General features: G+C 41.2%; 1 protein-coding gene across 5 annotated transcripts in view; it reads left to right on the top strand.

Annotated features, from left to right (window-relative positions):
- The first annotated feature begins 10,745 nt into the window (after positions 1-10,745).
- The window catches only part of CCSER2 (coiled-coil serine rich protein 2), a 128,042-nt gene continuing 112,574 nt past the window's right edge, over positions 10,746-26,213 (top strand). For 3 of the 5 annotated variants that reach the window (XM_004607422.2, XM_055118773.1, XM_055118772.1), the window contains exon 1: positions 10,746-10,992. The gene's annotated coding sequence lies outside the window, so the exon portion shown is untranslated. The remainder of the gene's footprint in view (positions 10,993-26,213) is intronic. The other 2 variants (XM_055118774.1, XM_004607421.2) reach the window with 2 other exon arrangements.

Genomic DNA, 26,213 nt, shown 5'->3' with positions numbered 1-26,213 from the left:
TCCCATATGTACCCCAAGCATGGCAAGGTATAGTCCCTGAGAACAGAACCAGGGGTAAGCCCTGAGGAACACCAGTATGTCCTACAACCATCCCCCCAAGTGTAAATTAACTTGTTTATTTTCTTATATCACTCTCCGAGAGGGGCAGAGGAATCGAACCTGGGTTGCCGAGTGCAAGGCAAATGCCCTACCCGCTATGCTATCACTCCACCCTCTCTGAAAGCCCAGCAAGTTACGGAGAGTATCCCACTGGCACGGCAGAGACTGGCGTATTTGATACGCCAAAAACAGTAACAACAAATCTCACAATGGAGACGTTACTGGTGCCCGCTTGAGCAAATCGATGAACAACGGGACAACAGTGCTACAGTGCTACAATTAAGTATGGTACTTAACCCCAGTACCTCAGAATGTGATTGCATTTGGAGATAGTCTTGAAAGAAGCAACTAGTTTAATGAGGTCATGAGGGTCAGCCCTAATCCTTCATGGTTGATGTCCTCATAAGAAACTAGGATCCAGACACATTCAAAGGGAAGACCATGTGACAGCAAAAGGCTTAGGGGAGGCTGAAAAGAGAGGCCTCAGTAGAAACCAACCCTTGATCTTGTTCTTTTTTTTTTCAAGAAAAAATACATTTTTTCTTGTTTTAATCACATAGTCTGTAATAATTTGTTAGAGCAACCCTAGAAAACCAGTTCTGTATATACAAATAACAATGTAAATAAAAGTATATACTCTTGCCCACCACCGAGATGTGATCCCGGGGGCCGCACGCGTGTGCGGCCTCTCCGCAGCTGTAAGAGCGTGAATCCAGACCCAGCAAAAACTCTTTCGGCATGGGCAACTCCTCGCAGAATGTCTCCAGCCTGAGAACTAAGCCTCGGCCCCGTGCCCGCCCAGGAAGGGAAAGGTATTTCTCTCTCTCGCCTCTTTCTCTCCGGGGATGAAGGGCGCGTTGTCCGCCATATTAAGACGACCACACATGGGATTTACAACAAAAACTGCAGCAAAAGGATACGAGGGTGCTCTTGGGAAGGTGGGAGGTACTGGCCCCTCCCACCGCCGAGATGTGATCCTGGGGGCCGCACACGTGTGCGGCCTCTCCGCAACTGCTCGAGCGTGAATCCAGACCCAGCAAAAACTCTTTTGGCATGGGCAACTCCTCGCAGAATGTCTCCAGCCTGAGAACTAAGCCTCGGCCCCGTGCCCACCCAGGAGGGGAAAGGTATTTCTCTCTCTCTCTCTCTCTCTCTCTCTCTCTCTCTCTCTCTCTCTCTCTCTCTCTCTCTCTCTCTCTCTCTCTCTCTCTCTCTCTCTCTCTCGCCTCTTTCTCTCCGGGGATGAAGGGCGCGGTGTCCGCCATATTATGACGACCACAGATTGGGTTTTCAAACCTGCAATGATCCAATATCTGGAAGAAATCTCCCTGGACTTAGTTGTTAAAGTACAGAAACTCAAAATTGCGCGACCGCTCGGCTGCGCAACCTCATTTGTCTTCACAGTAGGTCTGAATCTAGTGGGGTACTCCTAACAACAGTAGTAAGGTTTGTGTTGAAATATTGAATGTAACCAAAGTAAAAATGAAACTTATCAGTTATAAGGCGGGGGGTGGGGGGGGCGGGATGGGAGGTGTACTGTGTGGGTTTTTTTTTTTGGTGGTGGTATATGGGCACTGGTGAAGGGATGGTTGTTTCAGCATTGTATAACTGAGACCTAAGCCTGAAAACATTGTAATCTTCCACATAGTGATTTAATAAAATAAAATTTTTATTTAAAAAAAGTATATACTCTTTAGGTTTTAATCTTTAAATTTTTATTAAAAAATTTTTATTTTGCATTGAATCATGTTATAGTCATATCTAGTTATAGAGAATTTCTTAACTGCCTGGCATTAAAAAAAAACCTTGCATATATAAACTCATTTTAATTCTTAAACAACCTGGCTCAATCCCAATTTCTAAGGAAAGACAGAGAAAGTAACTTTTCCAAAATTTCACAAAGTGTGATCGGCAAGTGGCATTGCCAGGATTCAAAGCTGGACAATCAGGCTGGGGATTTATGAATTCCACCAACAGAGGTCAAGTCATTTTTCACTGAAGCATACTTACAGATAGTTTTCCGTGACTCTACATGTATACCTAATGCATTTATTTGAAAGTGCTATGGGCTCTGTGGGAATTCTGCATTTATTGTAGAATATGAAATGAAACCTCAAGGGTATCTTTGCTGCTTTAGCAAGCAGCCTTCTGCCCATCCTCAGGAACCATGACTCATCAAGAAAGAATGAAAGCATTTCCTCTAACCAGCGGCAGAAGAGGCGTGACCAATGGATGTCTAAGGATTGAGGATCTCTCCTAATTTAGGAAGCAGACATTTTTGCATTACTAACAGAATTCCTTTTTTGAGAAGTTTCAAAGGACTTTATCATACGATGCCAGAAAGAGAAGTAAATTAAGGGTTTGTAGAGAGTTACTAGACAAATTCGAGACAAGTACCTTAAGAATGGCTGGGGCAGGGAAGTGCTGGGGAGAAGATAGAATAGGGGCAAAGGCTCTCGTCTTGCTTGTGATTTGACCCTAGCACCACATGAGTTTCCCTGAGCCCTGCCAGAAGTGATACCTGAGCTCAGAGCCAGGAGTAAGCCCTCACCACCACCTTCTGGTGTGGCCCCCAAACTGAAACAAACATACTACAAATAGATATTGAAGCCTGTTAAATCTCTCTCTCTCTCTGCATATGTGAAGATGATTATATATTAATGAATTTTTTTAATGTCAAATCCCTTTGTATTCTTGAAATAAACCCCATCTGATCATAGTGCATATTTCGAATTTGCTCTTAGAATATATTTTGAGATGTGTCTTTATCTGGTGCCAGGGATTGATCCAGGGTTGTCCATATGAAAGGTCAATGTCCATTGTACTATCTCTCCAGCCTCTATTTGTGTTTTTTTTGTCTTTTCTTTTTGGGTCACACCTGTCGATGCACAGGGGTTACTCCTGGCTCTGCATTCAGAAATTACCCCTGACGGTGCTCAGGGGACAATATGGGATGCTGGGAATCGAGCCCAGGTGGGCCGCATGCAAGGCAAACGCCCTACCTGCTGTGCTATTGCTCCAGCCCCTTGTGTTTATTTTTTAAATAGTCCAGACGCTCAGTAGTTTCCTGAACTTGATATATACATCCTAAATATGTACTCTAACTCAAAAGTCAGCATTTTATTAGCTTTTCTGCTAAAGTAATGATTAAAACAATGTTCTGTAGCTTTTAATAGAGAGTTGAAGCCATTAAACAAGGCTATTTAAGAGGACATGATTATGTATTTGAACAACTCCAAATAATTCAAGGGAAAATTATTACAACAAGATAAATTAATACAGTAACAAAATTTAAAAAGTAAAATCTCCTACACGTTTTGCTGTATAAAACCCCAAGCTTTTCATATATGCATACAAAAAACAAAAAACATCACAAAATAAAATTATAATGTTTTATAGTAACGCAAAATATCAATACAGTAGCACTGCACCGTAGCACTGTACTCCTGTTGTTCATGGATTTGATCCAGCGGGCACCAGTAACGTCTTCATTGTGAGACTTGTTACTGTTTTTGGCATACTGAATATGCCACAGGTAGCTTGCCAGGCTCTGCTGTGTGGACGAGATACTCTTGGTAGCTTGCCCTGCTCTCCGAGAGGTGTGGTGGAACCGAACCCAGGTCGGCCACGTGCAAGGTGAATCCCCTACCCGCTGTGCTATTGCTCCAGCCCAAATAAAATTTTTTTCTGAAAGAATATGTTAATCATAAAATTTATTTGTAAGTGCATAGGAGCAAAAATAGCCAGGAATCTCCTTCCCTAAAAGAGCAATGCAGAGGCTGGGAAATAATCTTAGGCAGGCATTAGAATATGTTATACAGTTTCTATAATGAAAGCATTTTGGAGGTTATACAATAATATATAGAAAGATCATTGAAACAGAATTTAGAAATCCAGAAATATATTTAACTGCATATGAAAACGTAATATATGACAAAAGCAGCATTCAAAGCATTTAGAAATTGAGTGACTTTAAATATTCCTTTTTTAACTTGAGGTATAATTATCTAAAACTGCACAGTAATTTTTTGACATAGTAAAATGAACTTTTGACAATGTGCACACAAATGAATTCACTGTTTGAACTAAAATATATTCTCTCAGAACCCTACAAAGTTTCTTCTGCTACTTCCCATTCAATGTTACTGCATCTTCGAATTTCAAGACAACTATTCAATTATTATTCTGAGTTCTATCATCATGGTTACTTTTCCTAGTTCTCGAGTTTCATATAAATAAAATCTTATGAATTTTTTATGCCAAATATCTTTTGCACAAACCAGTTATTTTCTTTTTAGGACTGGAGTGATAGCACAGCAGGTAGGGTGTTTGCCTTGCACACAGTTGACCCAGGTTCGATTCCTCCATCCCTCTTGGAGAGCCCAGCATATCCGATATGCCAAAAAGAGTAACAACAAGTCTCACAATGTTGGCGGTACTGGTGCCTACTTGAGCAAATTGATGAACAGTGGGATGACAGTGCTATAGTGCTGTCACTGTCACCCCGTTGCTCATTGATTTGTTTGAGCGGGCACCAGTAATGTCTCTCATTGTGAGACTTATTGTTACTTTTTTTTTTTTGCATATCCAATATGCCACGGGTAGCTTGCCAGGCTCTGCCGTGCGGGCATGATACTCACAGTAGCTTGCCGGGCTCTCCGAGAGGGGCAGAGGAATCGAACACAGGTCGGCCACGTGAAAGGCGAATGCCCTACCGCTGTGCTGTCACTCCAGTGCTACCAACTTATTATTTCATTTATAAGTAGTTCACTATTTATTTATCCATTCACCTATTCATTGACGTGTGATTACTGCCAGTTCTTAGAGTTTCTAAACATTTTTAATTAAGATATTTAGTAAACATGTGTTCTTTTTTCTTAAATGAATACCTAAAAGGAAAGTTGTCTGAGTAGAAAGTTGTCTGAGTATGCTTAAATTCATGTGAAAGTATAAGAATGAGCATCAGATGGTTTTACCATCTGTATGAGATTTCCAGTCATTCTATATTCTTTCCCTGCATTTGGTACTGTCAATCTTTTAGGATTTTTGGCCCTCATAGATGTGTGAAGTGATTATATCATTGGATTTTAATTTATGTTTTCATTGAAACTAGTAACATTATGCAGCTTGTTAACATATCTTCCTTTATGGAGTACCAGGCAAGGATGGTGTCTACTTAAATTTTTGGTTGTCTTGTTTTTATGATTGATTTGAATTCTTTCTTTCTTTCTTTCTTTCTTTCTTTCTTTCTTTCTTTCTTTCTTTCTTTCTTTCTTTCTTTCTTTCTTTCTTTCTTTCTTTCTTCCTTTCTTTTTCTTTCTTTCTTTCTTTCTTTCTTTCTTTCTTTCTTTCTTTCTTTCTTTCTTTCTTTCTTTCTTTCTTTCTTTCTTCCTTCCTTCCTTCTTCTTTTTCTTTCTTTCTTTCTTTCTTTCTTTCTTTCTTTCTTTCTTTCTTTCTTTCTTTCTTTCTTTCTTTCTTTCTTTCTTTCTTTTAATTTTTATTTTTTTATTGAAACACCATGAAAAAAATTACAAAGCTTTCAGGTCTAAGTCTCAGTCATACAATGATCAAACCCCCATCCCTTCACCAGTGCCCATGTTCCACCACCAAGAACCCCAGTATACCCACCTCCCGCCCCACCTCCACCTGTGTAGCTAATGGTCTTCACTTTATTCTCTTTATACTTTGAATACATTCAATATTTCAACAGAAAACTCACTATTGTTATTTGGAATTTCCCCCAACAATCAAACCTGCTGAAAAGACATCATTTGATAGTCTGTTTTCCATTGCTGAGAATGAAGAACATGTGAGCTCGTGCAGCCGCTCTTGCGGCCGTGTGGTTTTGGATTTCTGATATTTTAGTAATTAAATCCAGAGAGATTTCTGCCGGAAGTCGCCGAAAGAAAAGGTCGAGAGTTAGTTTTTAGTAGGCCTCTGGGATCATAGTCGTTTAGGAGCAGAGGAGCCTTTTCGTGTGCGGCTGCTCCGGATCTCGTCTGGGCGGAGAGTGTGACGGTAATACCCCTCCACCCCCCATCCCGAGATCTGCTGCACGCCACGTCACTGCAAACTCGTACCTCTGGATGTGGGCTCTAGAAGATGGCGGTCGCCACGTGGGTTCCACGGCTGCTGCCACTGCCGCGTCCCCTGCAGAAAGAAAAGGCGGAGAGAGAAAGACCTTCCCCTCTTGGGGCGGCATGGGGTTGTAGCTCAGTTCACAGTCTAGATGCATTTCTGTAAGAAGCTGCAGGGTACCAAAATTGGTTAGTAGGCCGCCGGGATCGTAGTCTTTTAGGAGCAGAGGAGCTGTTTCGTGTGTGGCCGCTCCAGATCTCGTCTGGGCCTGATTTGAATGAATTCTTTTTTTTTTTTTTTTTTTTTTTTTTTGCTTTTTGGGTCACACCTGGCGATGCACAGGGGTTACTCCTGGCTCTGCACTCAGGAATCACCCCTGGCCGTGCTCAGGGGACCATATGGGATGCTGGGATTCGAACCCGGGTCGGCCGCGTGCAAGGCAAACGCCCTACCCGCTGTGCTATCGCTCCAGCCCCTGAATGAATTCTTTAAATAACTTCTATTACAAGTTATTTCTCAGATTCACCACTTTCTTTTTTCTTTTTCCCTCTCTTTCTCCTTCCTTCTTTCCTTCCCTCGTTCCTTCTTTCCTTCCTTCCTTCCTTCCTTCCTTCCTTCCTTCCTTCCTTCCTTCCTTCCTTCCTTCCTTGCTTCCTTCCTTCCTTCCTTCCATTTTTTTTTCATTTTGGAGCTACACCCAGCGGTTCTTAGGACTTACAGAGCCAGGAGGCTCTGTACTCAGGGATCACTCATGGCCGGCTCTAGGGACCGTATGGGGGTGCTGCAGATTGAACCTCCTTGGGCTGTGTGCAAGGCAAGTGCCCTGCCCTCTCAACTGTTTGTTGCTCTGGCTCCTCAGATTCACAATTATCTTGTGAATGTTGTCTCCAACTCTATGGCTTGCCTTTTTTAGTTTCTCAATTATTTCTTGATGAATAGAGATTTTTATTTTTGCTGACATCTAGTTTGTCATATATATTTTTATTTTTGGGTTCTACCTAAGAAATATTTGTTTATTCCAATAATTTTGTTTTCCTCTCTAAAATTGATATTCTTTTAAATTTAATTGCTTTCTAGATGTCATTGGTTTTTTTTAATATCATGTAACTGCTCAGTTGTTTCAGCACCACTAGTTGAAAAGGATGAACTTTTAAATAAATGATATTAAGATAGCTGGACAGGCATATAAAAAGAGAGAAAATTACATTGATTCCTCATACAGAAAAATTAGAGATTTAGTCTGTTGAGACATCGCAGAATTCTGACAGAATTTTAAAGTAAAATATGTCTTATTTTCCCCACCAGCTTCATTGAGGTATAATTGATGTAAAATGTTGTGCAAGGTGTACAGGGTGATCACTGGATAGACATGGATTGCACAATGATTACAGTAAGGTTAGCTAATTCATCCTTCACTTTGCATAATTGCTGTTTTGTTGCTATGGAAGGAAAATTGAAGGCCTACTTCTCATAGCAACTTTCAATTATACTTAACATTATTATTAACTATTGTTATCATGCTTTACATAGATCCCCAGAAATTGTTTATCTCATAATTAGATGTTTGTGCTCTGTAATCAATCAGTGGCTCCCCATTTTCTCCACCCCTTGGCCTCAGAATCCACCATTTTACTTTCTGTTTCTGTGCATTTGGCTTTTAAATTCTATGTTAGCAATACCATACAATATTTGTCTTTGACTTATTATTATCTCCAATGTCCATCTATATTGTCACAAATAGCACATTTTATTTTTGTGTGTATACTACAATTTACTTATTTGTTTATTCATCAGTGGATAGTTAGTTTGTTTCCATGTCTTGGATATTGTGAATAATGTCACAACTAAAATGAGGATTCAGATAATTCTTTGAGATACTGATATACTTTTGTTAGAATATACACTCAGTTCTAAGATTGTTGGGCGCCATATAGTAATTGCAAATTCAATTTTTTTTATATTCTCTATGGAGCACAGCAGTAGGGCGTTTGCCTTGCACGCAGCCGAGCTAGGCTCAATTCTTCCACCTCTCTTGGAGAGACTGGCAAGCTACCAAGAGTATTCCGCCTGCACGGCAGAGCCTGGCAAGCTACCCGTGGCGCATTCGATATGCCAAAAACAGTAACAACAAGTCTCAAAACGGAGACGTTACTGGTGCCTGCTTAAGCAAATCGATGAACAACAGGACAACAGTGCTACAGTGCTACGTGTATGAGAATAGTGAGAAATGCTTTTGTTTCATTTATTAAGGTTATACTGTAGAAATTTGTTTGAATCTAACAGAAACTGCATAATAAAACATATGTAAATATGCTTGCTGAATCTTCTCTAGTGTGATTCCCACATTGATTCTAATTCTCCAGACATTCTGGATTTTCATAATGTTTGTCTTAATAAGCTAGTCCATGCTGTGATCTCACAGGACCACTCAATTCCTTCTCTGTGTTCCAGCACTTCTTCATCCAGCCAGAAAAACACAGGAGGAGTAGGACAAACGACATATTTTCACACCACAGCTTTTTTGTTTTATTTTGGGACCACACCTTGCAGTGCTCAGGGGCTACTTTCAACTCAGTGCTCAGGGACCATGTAGTGGCAGGAACCATATCTTGGCCTTCCACAGGGAAGGCATGTGCTTAGCCCATCATGCTCTCTCTGTCCTCCTCACCCCCGTGGCATTTTATACCATCTTGCTTGTTACTGTTGTGTTTTCCCAACTCCTGGGCTGGGGCCAGGCATTCCCTGACTTTCTCAGCTGTCATCACCCCTGCCTAGCCAGTTTTGAAGGTTGTACTGAATGTGATTGTGACCTAACAGTAGCTGACACTGAAATTTTTGTCTTTCAACTATGCTTCAAGGTTTCCTGTGATATAATTTTCTCTAGAGGAAGTCTCTCTTCTCTGATTTGGATGACTGCAACAGAGCTTCCTGAGTGCAGTGGTTCTCAAGATGTAGTCCCTAGGATTGGTTCCCTGAAAATGTGCAAGACATACAAATTCTTAGGTACCATCCAAGTTCTGAATTAGAAACTCAGAGGGAGGTGTTGAAGAATCTGCAGTTTTACTAAGCACCCCTAAGAGGTTCTGAAACATTTGAATTGTAGGAAATCCAAGATAACAAGCTAGCATTTTTGAGAAGCTAAGCTCTTCTGGTTTCAGTAACTGAGAAATATTTCTCAGATCCCAAAGAGACTGTTGAGTTTCTAGCATCTTCCTTAATTCTCATTTTAAAATTAAAATTTTAGTCTTCCTTAATTCTCAACAAGCTGCAGGGTGGGAGTGCGTTCCCTGTATCATTTCTCAATTTAGTCAAAGGCATCAATCCTAAAGCATATGCTAGTAATTGCATCTTTGGAGGGATGTTCTAACATCAGGAGAGGTTAGCTCAGGCATTTGCCTTTTTAGTAGTTTGAACTAATAAAAGTTAAATTCTAGAAGCTTAGATTTGGTGTTGCACAAACTTAAATATGCATCTTATCCAAGAAATTCAATCTTTCTCAGATTTTTATTAAAATTTTTTATTAAAATTACACCTCATTTTCCAATTATTAACATGGACTGTGGTTTTTCAAACTAGGGATGTCTACTGATCTTAGTTTGGTAACTTCCTCCCCTTCCCCTTGGAATATCACTGATTTAAGACATAGAAAAAGTGGATGTTTTCCAAGAATCTTTAAATGCTATTATATATATATATATATATACAAGTAACATATATGTGTGTATATATATATATATATAAATGTATATACAAGTCAGCCTGTTGGTAGGTTTGTCCTGAGAGGATTTCGGAGACCAGTTTTACCATATTGTCAGGTAAGGGCAGCTCAGGTCTTTAAAAGCTAGCCAGACCCATGCTTCTAAATCAAGGGCACTCAAGACAGATTCAAACATGGAGGAAGAAGGGAGAGGAAGAGGTGACTGAATGATGAAGCTCCAAAGAGAAGGAGGGCTTGGCTCCTGGTAATGTAATTCAGATTGATGGAGCCATGAAGTTACCCCAAATCTTAGCACTTGGGGCTTCTCCTTCCATTCCCTGGTCCTTAACATAATGTCCTGTTTCGCTTTGTTGAGCCGGCTGTGTAGTTCACGAATGCCCTAGGGCAAAGGAGGCGACAACAGGAACGAGTCCGCACATACAAAATTTTTGGACATGTCCACATCACCGAAAGGCGGGAGAAGATCCCGCGTTAGCTCCAAACTTCCTACGCCTCTTAACTTTCTGGGCTCCGGACAGCGTTAAGAGATTTGACAGCAGTCAGCAGCAAATGTTAAAACCCCGGCTAAAGGTAGGCGTAGCCTCTGGGTGACGTCACTGGATGGGCGGGGCCAAGCCCACAGTCAAGTGGCTGAAGACAAGGTCAGCGCCGGGGGAGGGTGGGGGGGCGGGTCCCGAGGTGGGAGCGAGGCCTGGGAAAGGCTAGCTAGGAGGCGGGGGCGTGGCCAGAGGTGGGCTGAGGCAGCGAGTCAGAGGCAGGGGGCGTGCCCGAAGGCGGGGCCTCTGCCTGTGAGGCTCGCGCCTGCGCACCGACGTGCCGGGGGCGGGGCCGCGCGCGCGCGCTGAGCGGGCCCCGGAGGGCGGAGTCCGCGCTGGCGCCCGCCGAGGGGGGGCGGCGCTGTGGCCCGGGAGTCCGGCGCTCCCTCAGGCCGCGGACGCGATGCTGGAGGCTGCGGGCCGGGCGGCGGGGTCGGCGGGGATGTGACGCGCCGCCGTCGTCCCTCGCCTCGCCTTGCCGTCCTGGGACCTGCAGGTGGCAGGGTCAGCCGCCGCCGGGCCGTGACCGAGGAGGAGGCGGCAAGTGGACCTCCCCGCGCGGTGAGAGCCGGGGGTCGGTCAGTCAGGGCTGGAGCTGGGGGGCCGGAGTTGGGGCGGGGCCAGCGCCGCGGGCGTCCCCGGGGGGCTGGGCTGGGGTCAGGGGGGCGCGCGGTCGGGGGTGCCCAGGGGGTGGCATCTCTTGGGGTGACCCTGGGGGCCTCCCCGCGAGCCGCCTGGAGGCCGGGAGGGCGTGGAACGGGGAGGCCGGACGCCCGGTGCCCCGCGAGCGGTGACGGACGTGCGGGGTCCGCAGGCTGCCGGGGCGGTCGCCCGTCCCGAGCGGTGGGGCGAGGCTAGGAGGATGCCCGGCGGGGTCAGTGCCTGCGCGGGGCCGACCGCGCGAGTACCGGGCTGCCCCGTGACTGTGGCTTTCTGCTTTTGTTTTTTTCTTTCCTTTTCAATTGTGAGTCAAAACAAAGACACACCCTAAAAGACATCCTGAGATGAAACTTCAGTGTGGGGCACACCGTTGCCATAGGTGCACATTGCTGCTGCTCGCGCCTTTTCATGACTCCTGCAATTTACACACACACACACACACACACACACACACGCGCGCGACAGCTACTTTTCGGGGGTTGGGGGGACGAGTATGGGTCAAAGTAAAAGGCCGATGGCCCACCTTTGAGGTCGCTGTTGGTGGCCCAGTGAGTTGGAAGGCCAGTAATTGCAAATTCATCTCAGTAAGCTGCCCGGCCAACTTGGCTTTGCGGTCCTGAGCCTAGGCCCTGCCTTGGTGGTCCCAGAGGGAAACTTGTCTGTTTCAGATGGCCTTTGGTGAGATGAGTTGTGGGTTTCTTAAAAGGAGCGAGATGCCTTGGGTTGTATGTAGGTTTCTCCAACTGAGCGGAGTTTGAGAAAACGTCGCGGACATCGCCTTTTCTTATCCGATTTACCGCCCCCCCACCCGCCTCCCATTGCTATGAATTAATGTTATGAATTTTTTTTTTTGCAAGGTTTTAAAACACATCCATCGAGGCAAAAGACTTTACTGGTGACTTCAGTTGAGCTTTTCTCCTTGCTTTAAAAAAAGTTATTTATTCTTCCCCTCCACCCCCCCCCACCCCTTGCCTTCCTTTTGTCGCTGTTGTCCTTGGTGGGAGTTGTACCTGTGTGGTGATGCCGCGGCTATTGCGGTCTTCTCTATTTAATATTGAAGATTTATTGCTGAGCTATATCCCCAGGCCAAGTTAAACTATTCGTTAACCAAAGGAAATTTAAGGTGCGTTTTTGGATGCTTGGGTGGGGGCGAGGGTGGGCAAAAGATAGGCTGCAGACATGTCTTATCTATAATTCATCTATGATAAGGACTTAAATGTCCAGATACTTTAGTTGAAAGTCAATCTCCTTAGACATTGTTACTGTTTGCCTCTATTTATTACAGCTCTTTACTCTTCCTATTTGGTTGTTCTTACCAGTATCGACTTTAAAGAATATTTAGGTTTAAAAACTAATATAGACTTTCTTGAACTCTGGCAGTAAATTCCTACTTTTTTACATCAGTGTTTTATTAATATACCATAGTAGAAACTACTTGAAGGCATTCAAAGTGAAGACACTCTCTATTCAATAATAATACTTGTTCTGCTTTACTTCAACCAACCAAATCTGGTTTTTCTTTATTTTTCTGTCACTGTCACTGTCATCCCCTTGTTCATCGATTTGCTCGAGCGGGCACCGGTAACGTCTCCATTGTGAGACTAGTTGTTACTGTTTCTGGCATATCGAATATTGCACGAGTAGCTTGCCAGGCTCTACCAATGGGGGGAGATACTCTCGGTAGCTTGCTGGGCTCTCTGAGAGGGGTGGAGGAATTGAACCTGGGTCTGCTGCATGCAAGGCAAACGCCCTACCCGCTGTGCTATAGCCCCAGCCCAAGAACAGAAATAACAAGTCTTTAGTTTTACTTTTTAAAATTCAGTGCATTGATCCAGTCTTTGACTTAAAGATGCAAGAAGTGGACTTTTATTAAATGTAATTAAAATTTTTTTTCTTTCTCTCTCTCTCTTTTTTAATGTCACACCCAGTAATGCTTAGGGGTTATTCCTGGATCTACACTCAGGAATTACTCCTGGTGGCGTTCAGGTGACTGTATGGAGTGTTGGGGATCGAACCCTAGTTGACTCTGTGCAAGGCAAGTGCTCTACCCAGTGTGCTATTAGAGCTTTTTTTTTTTAAGTTAAAATTTTGTTTTGTTTTGTTTTTGGACCACAGGTCAGCAGTGCTCAGGATTTACTCCAGGCTCTGCGCTCAGGATCACTTCTGACGGTGCTCAGGAGATCACATGTGGCCACTTGCGTGGCAAGCACCTTACCCACGGCACTATCTCTCAGGCCTCAGGGAGAGGGGGACTTTGATTCCATATTTGAAAGTTCATCAGTGACTCTCCATCATCTGTTCCATGAGTCAGAGACTTTACACAATTTCTGCTACATGTCTACATTTCTCATTTCATCTTCTACCTTTATGCCAGTCTTCACTATACAAAGACTGCTTAGAGATATCTGAAGATGACATCTTACTTTGTGGTTTTACACTGTTCCCTCTGTTGAAAATTCTCTACCTAATAAACAACTTGTCCTTCAAGACCTAATCAAAATATCACCTCTGAATCTTGTCCAAATGTTTTATTCCCCTTGTCTAGACCAATCCAGTAATAGTAGCACATTGTACATTCAGCAGTTAGAGTTTGTTAGGGGATAGTTAATGATTTGTTTGTATGTCTCCACTAGAAGAGATTTTTAAGGTTAGAAAACATTGTAATTTCAGCAAATACTTTCTTAGGGTACAAGTGCTGAAAAGCTAATGAAGTTTTGAGAAATGCTTTTGATCTTGAACATAGCTGTAAGATAGGCAAAATGAATTAACTATCATTTCAGTGTCAAAAAACTTAGGAAAGTAGTACAGGTACTTTTAAATGTTTAATAATAAAGTCAGAATTGTCATTGATTAGGAATGAAATCCTCACTATGATCAAAATAATAATAATTTAAAAAGCACGCATATAAAAAATAAACAATAGCCAGTGCGTTTTGTGATACATTACTAAAAAGGGTCTGGCCAAAGGTTACTGCTTATTTGATATAAAAACTTTATTCTGAGGTAAATAATTTTCCCAAAGTCATACAGATAGAGACAGAGCTGTTTACAAATCAGGCCTATTAACCATCTGTCCATTTTACCTTTGCTCCTCGATTTTCCTTATTCTGCATCTGAAAATTTATATTGCAGTCTGACCTGAGACTTTTGAGAAAGTTGGGAATATATTGGTAAGAGGGTGGGGGAGCAGCTAAATTAATAGAATAATGAATTTAAAAGAACAAACAGTTTTGGTTCAACTTTAAAAATTGTACCCATTATACAATGAAGGCATTTTCAAAACTTAAGTTATGTGCTTAAGGTTACTTTAGGTCATCTGTATCCTTCATTTACTGACCTTAATATGATGCGAATGTGTACATTCATTACTCCAGGATGCTTTGGAATTAAATAAGGAAGTTGTTTTTATGTTTTTAAGGAAGAACAAATTGGTGTGTACTACACTTTCTCCCTTCTTGAATACTTACCTGTTAGTTTTAGGGGCTTAGAGCTCTTGAGCGACAAAGAAACATGAGAGTTCATTTGGGAATATGGAAGAAACCTAATCTTCACTGTTCCTCATTTACTAGCTAGTTTTAACCTAAGTGCTTGGAGCCCTCTTTCCAGATACCCCATAACAAGTGGCTTCTGCTCGCCATATGGAGATACTACATATTATGTTTTGATGGTAAAATGAGATTTAATATAACAAGGTTACAGCTGCCTAAAAGCATGGCTAACACAACACGTTTGGCTAGTAATTTATGAGACGAACCTATCTAATTACTCTTACGTGATAGATTTATTTATTTTTTTAAGCCTCAGTGATGCTTCTGCTATTCTTGGCTACTCTTGGTTTTGGGGGATCACTTCTGGCTGTGCTGGAGTACCATCTGGTGTCTGAGATCAAACTCAGCTGTATGTGAAGCTTGTACCCCAATCTGTTGAGTGATCTTTCTGGCCGAAGGTTTTTTGGTGAAGAGGTAGCTGATTTGGGGGGTTTTATGCTTCTGAAGTATTTACTGTGGTGGATCGTTAGTTTTAATAGATTTTTTAAAAAAGCAACTCAATGGTCAATAAATAAAATAATAAAAATAAACCTCTCATTTAATTTTAATATATATGTTTTGCACTATAATCAAGGCTTAAAAGTAATATTTAAAAACTTACAGTTAAGTTTTGCCATAGTTCTTGCATATTTGAATTGTACATTATGATTAGTTACTTATTTTTGTTTTGTGGGCCACACCCCGTAGTGCTCAGGAGTCGTCCTGGCTCTGTGCTCAGGGAACATTTCTAGCAGTGTTTAAGGGGGAACCATATGGGTTGCCATGGATCAAACCTTAGTCAACTGCATGCAAGGCAAGAGCTCTACCTGCTCTGCTGTCTCACTGCTCCAGCTTGCTTAGCTTTAATAATCAAAAATCCAAGTTACTTTCATTTTTGCAAATAATGCAATTAATACACAGCAGATCTTCATTTTTGCATTTTTCCTTTAGAGTCCTAGAAGGGCATTACAAGGTCAAACTGTGAAAGCTTTGTGACTTTTGAAATATATTGCCAAATTTATTTTTGAAAAATTTTATTGAATTTTATTGCCTCCAATAGGTTGGTTGATCAGTATTTTACTTTACAAATTTGACTTTTAAAAGTTTGCTTTTTTTGGGGGGAAGGGGGCAGGAAGTGGATTGGAGACAGTGGAGCTACAGTATAGCAGGTAGGGCTTTTATCTTGCACCTGGGTAATGCCTGATTCAGCCCCCAGCATCCCATATGATCTCCTGAGCAATGCCAGGAGTAATTCCTGAAATCAGGGTCCTGGAGTAACCCTTGGGCATTGCTGGGTGTGGCCCCAAAACAAAAAAGAGGAATAAAAGCTGGCTTTTTAAAAGAGACATAGAAGGAGACTTGTGTCCAATATCACTATCCATAATAAGAAAGCAGATGCAGTATCTTTTTAGTTTTATTTTCTCCTTTGTATGAATTATTTTTCTTTGTTCATAAATTTGCTTAAATCTTCTTAATCTCTTTTTTGACTTGTCATAGTTTTTTATTTTTATTGTAGACTAATTTTTAAAATTACTGGGCCCACTGACTGAAAAAAATTATGATTTCATCTTCTAATGAAAGAGAATGTCATTGATATCTACTGTATACTTCCATTTGAATTTATGTGTATTGTATACTATACAGATGCATCCTATAAATATCTAAGTGAGTTTCCAGTGACAATGCTTGCTGTTTTTCTTTCTGAACCTGAATGGGAAACAAAACAAAAAACTAATCTAGTTAAAAATTTTATTATCATTGTTTATAATAGGCATTTTTGACAAAAATAAAAATAAACTTGGACAGATTTTTGTGAAGGAAATATTTAATATTTTGGTTAATTGAAGTTTTTGTTGGTTTGAAATAACCAGAGGATCATTTCTTAATCATATGAAAGTAAAACTCTGGTTTCTGCTTCTCAGGGGAATGAGACATCCTAGATACATGAACTATTATAGGGTGATGATTAATTGATTGAATCTAGATTCTGACTGTGCTGGTCCTTGGCATGAAGTTTTTGCTTAATCCTTTAGCAATCTAGGGATGTAAGTTATTTTTATAGCCTCATTTTGCAAATGAGAAAACTTAGATAAAGGAACCTGCCTAATGTATCATGACTAGTAAACTCTGAAATGAAACTCAGTCTGCCTGGTTTTAGAATCTCTATTTGAAAATTGTTTATATTATTCTTATTGTGTTTGCTAAGTTGGGAGAGATATTAACTGTTTAAAGGCAAGGGTATGGTATGTTACATCTTTTAGAGAGTTGGCTGAGTTGGAAATTAGAAAGATACTGAATTTTTTTGATAGGAAGTGTTTCAAATAGGTTATATGAGAAAGGAAGTCTGAATTGCACTGTGAAATTGGAGATTAGGGTATATTTATAGGAATACATAGTATTTAGTAACTAAGTATAATAAAGTAGGAAGCTGCAGTGTTGATTTGGAAGAGATCAAAGTGGGGTAATGACTGGTGAAGTTTAGCTCATAGCTCTGTTTTTCTAAATTTTTATAGCTTGGGTGATGATATATTGTATCTAATATGGTGACATAGCCACCTCCCACTCTGGATTATATGCTTTTGAAGGACAGGTGCCCAGTAGAAGGTATGAGCTAATAGAGAATGAGCTAATACCGGAAGAGGGGGCAAGGGTGTGAATGGGGTGGGGGTAGGGCCTGGAAGAGGGGGCAGAGACCATATAATTAAAATCAAAGCGTGAACACAGGATGGGGAGATTTGGAGAGTGACAGCTATCTTGTAAAAGAGAGCAGAGCTTGAGAACTTTAGGACTAGAGATGGGGGTTAGGAGACTGTTAAGGAAAGGGAAATATTAACGAAGAAGTAAACACAGAATGCCATCTCAGGTACAAAGAGTTCTCCTTGGTATTCCTTATTGTGATATGCTAATCCCTGCCCTTGCCCTTCTGCCCCCGCCCCCCCCCCCCCCCATATGTAACTTTCTTAGAGCATTCTGTGACCTCTTGCCTTTTCAAGCTTTTTGTTGGGTTTTGTTTTGTTTGGGGTCATGCTCAGGGATCCCTGCTGGCAGTGTTTGGGGAATCATATATGGTGCCAAGGATCAAAGCCAAGTCACTTGCATGTAAGGCAAGTGCCTTTCCATTGTACTGTCTCTCTAGCCCTCTTCTTTTTTTTATTTTTATTTTTTTATTTTATTGAATCATTGTGAGATAGTTACAAGCTTTCATGTTTGGGTTACAATCTCACAATGATCGAACACTCAGCTCTCCACCTGTGCACATTCCCCACCACCAATATCCCGGGTATACCCCTGCTTTCCCACCCTCCCCCTGCCTCTATGACAGACGATATTCCCCATACTCTCTCTCTCCTTTTTGGCATTATGTCTGGCCCTCTTCTAAGGTCTGTTTGCAGTAGGGCTTTTAGGTGCTGATACCGGAGCTTGATGTCCTCTTTGGAGGAAGGGAATTGTTTTGTTTTTTTCTTCTGGGCTATAAATTTTGGAGCTTGGGGGCTACTCTGTTGTTCAGCATTAGTCCTAGTGGTGAGTAGTGCTTGGGGGACCATGTCGTCCGTGCTGGGTGTGGTTGGTATCCTGCATGCAAGTCATGTATTCCAGCCCTTTGATTATTTATAGTCCTCCCTCCTGCTCCTTTCTTTTTAAGTGGATTGACCAAAGTATGATAAGTGTAATCTAAATATTAGGCTCTTCTGCTAACTTGTTTGCTTTTGAATAGTCCACAACAGTATTTTCTAACTTTAAAGACTTCTTAATTGGTTTATATTGAGATTTTGAGTCATAGGGAAGTCTGAGGATTCTTAAACTCTGTCTGAATCCAGAGAAACTCAAATTTCCTCCCTGGTTGCTTTTCCTTGTTGATTATTAGATGAATTTGAATATCGTTGAATCATCTTTGAAGATTGTTTTTCTTAAAAATGCACCAAGACTATCATGGCATATAATTAAGAATTTCTGTTCTGGGATGGCCATTCAATACCTCTATTGCAAACTACTACACCCAAAAGGAGAGAGAACAAAAGGGAATGCCCTGCTGAAGAGGGAGGGTAGGGTGGCGGATGGATGGGGTGGGGATGGTGGAAGGGATACTGGGAACATTGGTGGAGGAGAATGGACACTGGTGGAGGGATGGGTAAATGATCACTGGATCACTGTATGACTGAAATGCAAACACAAAAGTTCATAAGTTTGTAACTGTACCTCACGGTGATTCACTAATAAAAAATTAAAAAAATAAAATATTCAAGTGACGATTTGAAAAAAATATTTCTGTTCTTTTTGTGTTGTTCTGTAGTTATGATGTAGAGGCTTGTTTTAAATTTCCATGTTTCTTTTTTTTTGTTTTTGTTTTTGGTTCTGACCTGGCGATGCTCAGGGGTTATTCCTGGCTTTGCACACAGGAATCAGTCCTGGTGGTGCTTGGGGGACAGTGTGGGATGTTGGGGATCAAAACCTGGTTGACCACATGCAAAGCAAATGCTCTACCAGCAGTACCATCCCTCCAGCATCAGATTTCCTTGTTTTTTAAATTTTTTTCTTTAGTTAAAAATTCATTTTTATTTTGATATTTAATTTTACTCATTTTATAAAATAGATAAAATTTTACCTTTATTAAATAATTAAAAAATTTGCTTTTACTTAATTTTTTTTGTTTTCTTTTTTATGTTTTTGGATCACACGTGGCCTGGCTCTGTGCTCTGGATCACTTTTTGCAGTGCTCAGGAGACATGCGGTCCCTGGAGATTCAACTCTGACCCTGCATGCCTTCCATTCTTTGAGTGCGCTGTCTGACCTATTGGTTGGTTCTTTATTTAGCCCATATATCTGTTTTTCAGAATCAGTTGGAAAAGGAATTTGTGTTGATTTCTTCTGCTACCGTTTACTTAAGAGCATCCTTACCCTCCACTCTGCATTCTCCTTCCCATTATTCATTTCCCCAGTTTCTATAGTTGGTAAGTATAATGGAAAGAGGAAAAAAGAAAAAAATTCAGTTACTCCTTTCTATAGTTGTCAGTACCTTTCCCCTCCTCATCACTGCTCCCAGCTGTTGTTTCATCTGGCATCAATGAGTGAGATCATTCAATGTTTGTCCATTCTTCTGACTTATTTTTCTTAATAAGGAATCTTTTATTTCTCTATACATTATAGTGCAATGTAAGATTTAACCTTTTCTTATAACTGAGTGATCAATAATATTCCATCGGCATATATATCTTATTTTTTCTCCCTGCTGCTCCCCCAACCGCCTCCTACACACACACACACACACACACACACACACACACACACACACACACACACACACACACACACACACACACACACACACACACACACACACACACACACACACACACTCTGGGGTCAAGGGTGTAACAGGGAAGCTTTCCAAGCTTGGCCAGGCAGTGCAGAGTTTGAACCCAGGATGTGGTGTTGCTCAGGTCCTGCAGTGCAATAGACCATTAGGGTTGGTGGTGCTCAGCGGCTATCAGGGCCATACCTAGCAGTGCTTGTGATTCCCCAAGGCTATGCTTGGAGATGCTTGGGGGGCCATGTGGGGCTTGGGATTGGATGTGAGTTGGTCTCATGGTGGGCATGCACCCTAACTGATGCTCTGACCGGTATATCCTATGCCCTATATCCCCTCCACTCATCTTTGCTCACTCACTTGTTATTGGGGACCTGCGTTGTTTCCAGATCCTGGGCTACAGTAAATAGTGCTGCAGTGAACATAGGTGTGCTCCTATCTTTCCCAGGGTGTGTGTGTGTGTGTGTGTGTGTGTGTGTGTGTGTGTGTGTGTGTGTGTGTGTGTGTGTGTTTAGGATAGATTTTAGATGCTCTGAAGTTGAATTACTGAGTCTAAAAAAATAGTAGTTCTAGTTTCAATTTTTTGAGGACTTTTAGTGTTTTCCATAGAGGCTGAACCAATTTATTATACCACCAATTGTGAATGAAGGTTCTTTCCCTGACCCCTGCATCCCTGCCAGTAATCTACCTCTCTTTAAAATGCAAAATATAAATCCAGATCCTATTTAAAAAAAAAAAACACTTCAGCCCTTGTCTGTCCTCTTGTCTAACGCCTCCGTACCAAGTTATCCGAATCTTTGATGACTGAGCCCCTGGTGAATACATTGAGGGCATGAGATAGGCAGACACAGGAAGGTACATTGAATTTTTATGGTATTAATGATATTTGGTTGCAGTCTGAGTGCTTTGGGGGAAATTTGAGAGCTTTCTCTGACCATTAGGACTTGGCAGCCTCTGTCAAGCTTGGGAGTTAAAATATTCTCAGAAGACCATTGCTTAGAAAAGCAGGAATTATGTATAACAGCTATTTAAGTATTTATAATAAGTCAGGTGGTATTTTGGTTTGGGTTGGTCAGCCAACTTACAGGAAACATGCATGTATTATTCCTTTTCAGGGAGTAAGAAGGCAGCATAAGGATTTATTTTTCCCCCTTTGTTTTATTTTTATTTTGTCCCTCAAGTTTGTTATTATTTTTTGTCTTAGTATAGTTTATGATTATAAACTCTTACTTTTGACTCGTACTAGTGAGGCTGTAGAGCTGGCCAGTCCTGCAGTTGGTATATTTTTCGGACTTGTGAAGTCCTGTGTTGTAAGTTCTCTTCATCCAGTCTATGAGATCAGATCCTAAATCTGGATTTTCCTCATTCACGTATCTGTCAGTAAATACCCTCCAATAGTCAAGGATGTGACTCAAATGGTACATGGTAGATGCTTTGCGTGTGTGAGAGCCTGGCTTTGGCCCCTGGAACCTCATGGTCCCCCATACCCCTCTGGGGATGGCCCTGGTATACTTTCAGCACTGCCAAGCCTAAGGACAGTTAAGCTCCAACACTACTGACATAGATTTCAACAACAGTAATTAAACATACACACACACACACACACACACACACACAGAGGACAAAAAACGACCTTCTGAACATGTCCTAACTATAATGTAGTAACAAAGCACATTTTCTTCCTTCTGGAATGCTTCTTTTCATGGTCAGATACAGAAAACAATTAAGTGCGTATGTGTTGTATCAGCTATTGTACCGATATAGAGAAAAGAATAGAATAAGGTAGAAGGAGCAGAAGAGGGACTACTTCTGCCTTATCATATAGGTGGTTGAAAAGGGTTACAATGATGAGTGCTGTTACAGCAAGATCTGTAAGAAATGAGATTGTGATGTGATGTGATTGTGATGTGTGTAGATATTGGGGGTGGGGGGGGGAAGAGGGTCTGAGGAAGATGTAACAAGAGCACAGATGTAACTCTGACATGCTTATTCAGTTTTAGATTGGCCAGCAGAGGTAGTGAAGGGAATGATTAGTGGAAGATGACGTCATAGAACATGCAGGAGATGGGTTGGAGTGGGCTAGTAGGAAGGTACATAATAGAGTTTATATGGTCTTGTAGGCCTTTAGGATGAAGTTGGCAGAGCATTGAAGGGTGTTTACTAGTAGTAGACCTCTCAGTTGCTGTGTAGAAGGGGAAAATGAGATCATTCAATAGACTCCAGCAATAATCAGGATGGTTGATTATGGTAATTTTAGGCAGGGATGGGGAGAAGTGCTTACACTGTACATACATTTTGAAGGGAGAATCAACAGAATTTGATTGTGCATTGTTTGTGGCCTGTGGGTTTTGGCCTAAACACCTGGAAGATGGAATTACCATGAACTGAGACAGGGAAGACTGCAGGAGAAGCAGGTTTTGTGGGGAACATGTGGGACATGTTGAGTTAGTCTGAATTGAGATGCTGTTTAAACATGTAGGTGAGTGTATGAGTCTACAGTTCAGAGCAGAGATCTGAACTGAAGATGTAAATTTCTTGTCATTGACTTAGAGATAGTGTTTACCTTAGAGGAAACTGATAAAAGATAATCTAGGGAGTGAATACCTGGTGAAGTCCAAAGTGGAGTCCAAAGCCTGCATCTGTTTTTTTCCATCTCTCTTTCTCCCTCTCTCTCTCTCCCCCATCAACTCTCTTCCTCCTCCTTCTTCCTTCTCCCTCTCTCTCCACTTCTCTCCCTCTCTTTTCCTCCCTCTCCCCTCGTCTCCCCTAGAGTGGGTAGAGGGAGAGAACTCTAGCACATGCATACACTTGCAAAGGAAGAAAGAGAATTAAGACTGAGTTATAGCTGTGTCAGATGTTATTCCATCTAAGACTAAGATGTATTAGACTTGGCATTATGAAAATAATTTATGACCATAGCAACTTATTTCTAGTGGAGTGGTGGATTTAACAACTTGATTGGGCTGGGTTGTTTAAGAGATAACTTTACTCTAGGAACTGGAGACAGCCAGTTCTTTGAACTTGTTTGCTATAAACTAAAGCTGGGAAAAATAGGGTGCTAGCTGAAGGGAATGTGGGGACTTTCACTTTTTTTAACGATTAGTGCTTTTTTATTTGTGAATTCAACATGTTTATAGCTGATGAAACAGAGAGGAGGAAAATAATTATTAGATCCCAATTTTTGGAAAAAAATTGCATGAAATTAATTTTATAGTCTGAAGCCAGGCTCACCATTATCATACGTGTTCCCAGATATTGAGTTATTTCTTTCAAATGAGCACATAGAAAAATCCAAAATGAATTTTTCAACAACAAAGAACATTCCTTTCCCCCAATAAATGCATGATCATCAGTTCAGGACTGTAATTTTTATTTTAATTTTATATGTGGGTAATGAAATACTTTATGAATTATGAGGAAAGGATTGTGGTCTTTTTATGCTTCCCCCTGGTTCCTATAACTATCCATATAAATATAAATTATCACTCTGTAGCTTTGCTGTAATTGGTCTATGGTTGATTCTAAATCTTAATTTTGTAATCTATGTCCAATATGGTAGTTTAACTACAAAATGCCTTTTTAAAACAGAAAAACATTGTGTGTGTGTGTGTGTGTGTGTGTGTGTGTGTGTGTGTATGTATGCATATATGTATGTATGTCTTCCTAAGCAGTACTTAGAGGTCTCAGGGGCCATTCTCACTGATAATTGGTTAAATGGGCTGGATGGTTCAATGATCAGATCTTGTTTAGATGCTGCTTAGGCCCAGCTATTTTGGGGGGCCACAAGGGCCAGTTCTGGTGGAGCTTGGAGACCCTCCACGGCTATATCAGGCAGTGCTCAGGAGGTCATATAGTGCAGGGGACTGAGTTAGGGTCATTATATATGCAAGGTATGTACCCCTAACTCAGAGGTCCAAAATGAATTTTTCAACAACAAAGAAACTTTTAAAGTATAAATGAAGTGTTTTTAGGGAAAAAGTTGATCACCACTTTTCTTCTAATAAATCTGACTGCACTTTCATTGTAATTGCTTCTAATTGTTGAATTGATGTCTGAGTTCAGCTCAGAAACTGAAGTTGAAAGCCCATATTACAGTGACAGCACTTTGCTTCTTTTAGGGTAAGAAGTTATCAATATTTAGTGCATTACTGCAATCATGTCTTAATCATAGTTGGTCTTCATCCAGATTTGCTTCCCATAAGCTACTGATCCACACAACTGACTGCTGCGTTTTGGAAACAGGTTTGATTAGGTTTTTATTTGTATTGCTTAAAAATCTTCTGTGGCACCTTATTGTCTGGGAACATTAGTTCACACTCTCGCATCTTTGTTCACCCCTCTCTGCTCATGGACTCTACTTTAGGGGATCTGGAGTGCTTCTGTAGAGGGTTTTAATGCACAGCTAATGTTTCTGACTGCAAGGCCCCAGGATAATGGTCGAACTCTGTATCTGTGTTACGATCGTTCGCTATGAGTTGTGGACTCTATTTCATGAAGATAAGAGCTTTGACATTTCCGTGCTTTCGCACATACTATTTCTTTTTCTGCCCTGTAAAATCAAACTTCCTAGTTATTTCATGAAATCACTTTACCTTTTTAAATGCTAGTATATAGGATTTCTTCACCTTTTTGTTTGTTTGTTTTGGGGCCTACTCAGGGCTCTACTCCTACTTAGGGGCCTACCCAGGGCTCACTCCTGCCAGTGCTCAGGGGACCATCTGTGTTTCCCAGAATTTAACCTGGGTTGGCTGCATTCAAGACAAGAATGCTGCCTGCTGTATTAACTCTCTTGTCCTAGAGGATTCCTTTCCCAGGAAAGCTTATGGGCATATTTTTATCATAGCTTATCTACTCACCCCCATCATATTCTCTATTAGGTGTGTACCAGTAACATTTTGCAGTTATATTGTTGAAATATTTGGTTGTAGTTTTACTCTGTTTACTTCCATTGTCTCTCTTGCCCCAACACAAATTTTTAGGGGGTCTCCCCAAGTATGCTTGCAGTGCCCCTTTTCCAGTTGTGCAGGTCTGATAGTTTGGTGCCTGGACTTAGTGCTACTCTGTCGCTGGATCTGGTGGTGCTGGAGGTCACCAGGACCCTACCCAGCAGTGCTGTTGTGGGGACGGGAATGCCTTTGAGCCATCTTCCTGCTTCAGTACTTTTGTTTGAATGAATCACTGAGTAAAGCAGTTACTCAACTTTAACTGAGTTTTGAGTGACGTCATTGGTTGGGCTTTATATAGAGCATGTGGATGAGTAATTCAGGTTAGTGTTTTTGAAAACACCCCAAGTGTCTTAGAATATTAAAATTTTCTAAAATGCCAGGCACATCTGAGAGATATTCTGACTTAGGTCCTAGACCACTACAATAAAGTGAGTGTTTCAGTAAAGCTTGTCATATGAGTTGTTTGACTTTTCAATACATAAAGAAGTTATGTATTTCTCATTACATAGAGAAATTAGTATGTAAGTCTAAGTGTGCAATAACATTATGTTAGAGAAAAAGTGAATATTTTAAGCTGACACAGATATGAAACGTGCTTTTGGAAACAGGGCATTGATAGACTTGCTTGACACAGAGTTGTCATCATATAGACTTAAGTTTGTGAAAAACATCTGTGAAATATGGTTTAATAAGTTAATGTCTTTATTTATTCACATGAGAAAAAGAGATTTATTAATTTCATTATAAATCTTAGATATTTCTCAGAACAGTCACATTTCCCCCCCTGTAAATTAATATTTTCTTTTTGATATAGGCTCCTTTTACCCTACTCATATCTTAAACTCATTTCCTGAACTTGATTTGACTTCCTCATTACTATTTTCTGTGCCTCCATCTTTTAAGTTACTTAGATTTCTTTCAGTTAACTTTTAAGTTTCACTTCTATCTTGTCATTACTGAGTTCTGTTTTAAAATACAATCACCACTTTTTATGTGTGTGTGTGACTTACTTCCTGTATCTCTGGTACATACACATACATGGCCTTTGTGTGCTGGAGATCACACCCTTGTTTGTGATACCAGGAATCCCAAACGGTATAGCCACTAGGACAGAGCATGGTACCTGAAGAGCAGAGCCAACGGATGAAATTCATGGGCTTGGGACTGGAATGAGAATACAGCACATAGGGTGCTCACCTTGCAGGCAGCCTGTGCAGGTTGCAGGTTCAATCTCTGGTCCCGCCTCTGAGCCCCTGAACCCCTCCAGGTATACTAGGAGCGCTCCCTTGAGTCATCCCTGAGCACAGAGCCAGGAGTCATTCCTAAATACCTCTGGGTGTGCCC

The sequence above is a fragment of the Sorex araneus genome, chromosome 11 (assembly GCF_027595985.1).
Source record: "Sorex araneus isolate mSorAra2 chromosome 11, mSorAra2.pri, whole genome shotgun sequence".
Lineage (NCBI taxonomy): Eukaryota > Metazoa > Chordata > Mammalia > Eulipotyphla > Soricidae > Sorex > Sorex araneus.
This window is presented reverse-complemented; position numbering and strand designations above follow the sequence as displayed.